We start from the raw sequence: 6,015 nt of genomic DNA, 5'->3' as shown, positions 1-6,015 counted from the left end.
TGTAGTTCACGTCGAGTAGCATTGTTGTAGCAACCATTCTTGAATACTCCAGTAACATGTCGGGCAACTTAATCATAGCACACTAATTCATTCTAAACATAGGATAATTTTTCGTCTTAGCAAAAACCAACCGAAGTGGTCCTTAAAGAAATCTACCTGTGTGAGGTTTCTCTGAATATATTGAACTTAACACTTTTAATTGCTTTAATAATTTTGATTCATTTACTTTTACACTTTTTTTTTTGCCTCGACTAAATTTTTCTTCACACTATACTTCACAATATTTCTTGCCTTGACAATATTTTACCATTCGTTTATTTACTTTAGTACTACTTGTTTTTGTTTCAACAAGAATTTCAGGACTATTTTGTGATACATAACTCTAGCTATGCAAAATATCAATAATTCCCACCAATCCTTGAGGAGACGATAACTCTACTTACTACTATATTACTTGCATCAATTGTGTATACTTGCATAGATTTGCTTGCCTTATCATATACATTCACAAGTGATCAAGTTTTTGGCGCCTATGCCTGGGATTGGCAACTGAAGAAATTTTGATAATTTCTGCCATAGCAACATTCTTATTTCTTGTCACATTTTATTTATTTAGTTTAACTTATTTATTTTCTTATTTTCTTTTGAAGGTTTTTGTCGTTGCATGACCCTGAGATCTGCTGTTAAACCATTAGAACCATTCGACCCTAAGATAGATCAGTCATTCAGACAAAGGCGACGTAACCAACGTGCCAGAGACTATATGAATCGACTGCAATATCAAGCTGTCAATAATATGGGAGATCAGGCATATCCCGATTTCGTGGCAAATAATCTTCCTAGAGATACTCGAAGACCACAAGCAATACCAGATCATTTGAATCCGATTCTTGATAATCTCAACTGTGGAATAGTAGCACCTGAAATACATGCAGCTCATTTTGAACTTAAACTGGTGATGTTCAACATGCTAAAATTCATCGGTCAATTTGGTGGCTCGCCTAATGAGGAGGCTAGACAATATGTTCGTGCCTTCCTTTAAGTGTACGATTCGTTCAGGCAACAAGGAGTGCATGAAGATGTGCTGAAGCTTAAACTTTTCCCTTATTCTCTACGTGACCGAGCAAGAGCTTGGCTCAGTGGAGTCCCTTCTGGATCAATGGAATATTGGGCTGACTTATGCAATAGTTTTCCCCTTCATTACAACCCACCCAACATGCACAACCAACTCCACAACGATATTTCAAGTTTTCACCAAGGCAATGAGGAATCTATGTACGAGTATTGGGATAGATTTAAAAGCTTGCTTCGTAAGTGTACTAACCACAAATTCCACAACTGGACTCAAGTCGTGATGTTTTACAATGGAGTCAATGCACCTACTTTGCATGATGTTAGATGCTTTGGAAAATGATACTTTGCTCGACAAATCATCCGAGGAAGCCTTTGCCATCCTCGATCGGATAGCCAATAATGACTATCAATTCCCGTCTACAAGGCTTGGAACTGATAGAAGAATATTTGGGACATATGAACTTGACACTAAGGATTCAGTTTCTGCTTAACTTTATGCTATAACTAACATGCTTAAAAATTTATAGCGTTCTAGTGAGGTGAAAGAAGTCAAGGCAACTAACTCAGCATGCATTTTATACTGAGGAAACCATCATGAGAATGAATACCCAAAAAACCAGGAGTCCATTAATTTCGTGGGCAACTTCAATAGAAGAAACAACAACAACCCCTATTCCAATACATACAATCATGGATGGTGACAACATCCAAATTTTTTGTGGGGTAATCAAGGGAATAATAATAACAATTATGCAGACAATTTTAACAGGCCACATCAAAACATTTCTGAATACTCAAGTTCGCATCAGCAACAGATGTCATGGCAAGGTAATAATAAAAGTAACACATCTTCTTCAAATTCTAACTCGCTCGAAGCTTCATTGCAGGAATTTATAGCGTCGACAAACAATTTCATGGTTTCTACAAAGACCTTGATACACGAACACTCATCCACAATCAAGAATCAAAGAAATCTTTTGCAAAGCCAAGCAACTCTATTACAACGCCACAATCATTGAGGGAATTGGAGAACCAAGTGGGACAAATTGCCATAACATTACATTCACACCCACAAGGAAGTCTCCCTAGTGACACTCAGGTCACTACACCTTTTGGAATGAGCAATGTAGTGTGCTCACGTTGAGAAGTGATACTTAGATTAATCTTGAGGATAAGTTTAGGGGAGAGAAACATGAAAATATTAGCCAAGGAACCACACATGAAGAACATGAAAATCAAGCTAAGATTGTTAAACACACAGAACTAGCTAAGGAGAAGGAAAGAAACGAGGGTTCGACAAGTCAGCACACTAATGGTGAAAAATTATTTGCCAAGACAAAAGTTGCTTCACCACCTGTAGCGGATGAAGCTAGACCTCTACCACCTTTCCTTTAGTGGTTGAAGAAACATAATGATGAGAATAAATTCAGAAAGTTTGTTGATGTCCTTGATCAGTTGTATATCAATGTACCATTACTTGAAGCGATTGAACAAATATCATCCTATGCCAAATTTCTAAAAGACATTGTCACAAAGAAGAGAAAGGTGGAAAGAATAGAAACTATTTCCATGGTAACAAAATATTGTTTGGAAATGAGTAAACTTCTGCTGAAACAAAAAGATCTTGAAAGCTTTGTTATACCATGTTCTATCGGTGATAGATATGTTAGAAAAGCTCTTTGTGACTTGGGGTTAAGCGTAAATCTGATGCCCAAGTCCATATTTTTTAAGTTTGGAATGGGTAATGCTCGACCAACCACTGTGATTTTACAACTAGTTGATCGATCACATGTTTGTCCCGAGGGTAGAATTGAAGATGTAATTGTTAAAGTGGACAAGTTTTTATTTCCAGTTGATTTCCTCATTTTAGACTGTGAAGCCGATGAAAATGCCCATATTATCCTTGGACGTCCATTCTTAGCTACAGGGTGTATTCTAACAGATTGTGAGAAGGGAGAGTTCACGATGAGGGTGGTTGATCAAAGTGTCACGATCAATATCTTCAACACTCTTAAATACGTTGATGATTCTGAAGAATGCCATTACATTGAAGACGTTGACTCATTGAAGGAAGATGAAACATAAAATTCTGGCCAAGGCAAATTTTTACATCCTGATGAGTATGATAAATTTTGCCAAGATAAAATTCTCCGAAAGGAAGACTATAAATTTTTTTCCCAATACGATGTTTTACTATATGAGGAACACAATACTCGTTGCTACAACGAAATTTTTCTGAATAAAGCATACAAAAATATTTGCCTAGGCAAAAGTTTTTCGATTGAAGTAGATGAAAGACATATTGAGAACAGAGCACGTACAGAGTCTAAGGAAAATTCATTGCAAGAAGAATAATCTAGTTTACTTCAAGCTAGACCAGGTAAGAGATTCGAACCCCTTGATTTCAATGAATTTATTCCTCCAAAATCTTCACTACAACATGCACCTACCTTAATATCAAAATGTACAAATATAATTAAATAATATAAAGTAAATAATTTAATTAATTATTTACCTGGATTCATTTGATTTCAAGCTCTTTGTGCTTGTGGAGTACCTAATGTCTTGTGCTTACTTCGAAATAGTAACAACTGCATAAATAGAAGTTTAAGTAAAAATGAGAAAAATATTTCAATTTCAAATTATTTAACTAAGTTACAAATAATAGTACTTGAATGAATTTAACCTGATTAACCATTCTGATTTGATTATCAATATAAGGTTCTAATCTTTCAATCATTTATCTTGTTCCTTCAAATGTTTCTGCTAATACATTCTCAGAATGCTCCACCCCAAATCTAAGCAGTGAGCTGCACATGAGGTCCAATAAATATGGTTTCTTTTCAACATTAATCTTTTCCCAGCGGCTTTCATTGATGCCTCATTGTCAGTCACTATTTGGATAATGTATTATTCCCCAATTTCTTCAACAAATTTGTCTAAAAATTATAGTAGAATTCAGAATCTCTACTACGAACGCTCGAGACATCCACAGTGCCAACCTTGTCCAACTCATTAATACTTGAATTAAGTTACACAACCAAAGCGAGCTTGTTAATCGAAAAGGAAGGTGATCGTATAATATAAATTTTGAGACCTCTTCAGCCATCTTTTTATGCAATGTCTTTAAAATAGACTCGCTAACCTTTGGTTGTCTTGAGATTTTTCTCTTAACCAATTTAGGTACAGTTCCCATTAAACTAAAATCAGATCTTTCTTCACGATATCTTTCACGTGATCCAAGAGAAGAAGATCGTCTTTCTTCATAAATGTTATCCCAACCACCCGTACTTCGGCTGAATTCTTCTCTTCTATGCCATTCATTTTGTGATTCGATACTTTCTTGAGTGGCTTGTCTCATAGTAGAAACATCATCTACGAATTCATCCTCTTCTTCCCTTAATTGTGATAAGAATTCATATGTTCTCTTTTTTTTTGTCCATTTTCTTTTCATTGACTTCTTTAAGTAATTTCATCATGCTTTCTATAATGATACTTGTAATCAAATAAATATAATACACACTATTAATAATGTATAATCTTTATTATTAATATTTAAACATAATTATAAAGTATCTTTTTTCTAATGAAATTATAAAGTATCACTATCACATATTCGCATATCAGTGACATTAGGACATGGTGTAACTTCACCGGTTTTATGAGAAATGTTTTCTTTAAATCGTGTTTCATCCTTTCATAACTTTGCCACAAATTTTACATACGGCATTTCCTTTCGTATTTGGAACTGGATCTCCAAAGTGCCAACCTATATCTCTACTCGGTGCACTTTCTAATCCTTCAGTCGAGAACTTTTCAATATGTGGTGGCATGCTTCAATTTCAATAAAAATTGAAATTAATATATATACGTAAAGTTAAACAAAAATCTAATTTATTTTTAAACTTGAATTATTATTTAATTATAATAATTTAAAATGTTAATAAAAATGTAATGAAATACGAAAAATGAAGGTTAAATGGAATCTAAATAAATTTAAATAACATAAAATGATTAAATCAAATAGAATTAAAATAAAAATGTAAAATTTAAATATTAGAAATTTTGATTACTCAAATTAGGACTAAATTAAATGAAAATTAAACTTTACTATCTAAATTAAGAATTAAATTAAAGAAATAAAATGATGAGAGATGTTAAAATTGTAATTAGGATTTAGGAATTTAGGATATTATAAAATTTATTTTAAAACAAAATTAGATGGAAGTGGGACATGGCTCATGCTCCACATTCATTGAATTAAGGTTGAATGATTCGGCCCATTTCATTTCATTTCCTCTCTTCACCCCCAGTTCATTTCCCGACTCCCGTATTCTCCAAGCCACACAGAAAGCTTAACCCATTCGGCCATTCCTAAGCCCGGATAAGCAACTGCATGTTACATCTTCATCTCCAAGACTCCAACTACATGTTCCATTCCCAAGCCCGTACGTCTGCAGAAGAAAGGAACCCCGGAGGCCGGAACCATTCCTCACTTCGGAACAGTCAGTGGGAAAGGGAAGAACACAATTCTTTTTGCTCTTCTAATTTCTAAACCTAGATGGCTAGATCTAGTTTCTTTTTTCTAAACAATTAATCCAAAACAGTAAAAGAAACTTATATTGATTTTTACCTTCTTAAATGGAAGCAGGAAGCTTGATCTCAACTCCTTCACCAGCGGCGAAGCTCGACGAACAGAAGACTTCCACCCAAGAAAAAAGCTTTGTTTTTCTGGCTCTTTCCCTTCCCGATTGATTTTTTGTTAGTTGAATGTTGGACTTATGGTCTTTAAGAGTTCAAGTCTTTTCTTTATCTCTTCAAATCTGTGGACTCTGTTTTGTACTGAATTTTTTCTTTCTTTTCAGTATACTTTTTGCTTGTATAGAATATAGATTGCTAAGCTTTTGCAGATTGTTACTTGCAAGGAATATATTCCTTGCA

Source organism: Hibiscus syriacus, unplaced genomic scaffold (genome assembly GCF_006381635.1).
Source record: "Hibiscus syriacus cultivar Baekdansim isolate YM2019G1 unplaced genomic scaffold, ASM638163v2 tig00117016_pilon, whole genome shotgun sequence".
Classification (NCBI taxonomy): domain Eukaryota; kingdom Viridiplantae; phylum Streptophyta; class Magnoliopsida; order Malvales; family Malvaceae; genus Hibiscus; species Hibiscus syriacus.
The sequence above is the reverse complement of the archived record's forward strand: the minus strand, read 5'-3'. Positions refer to the sequence as shown.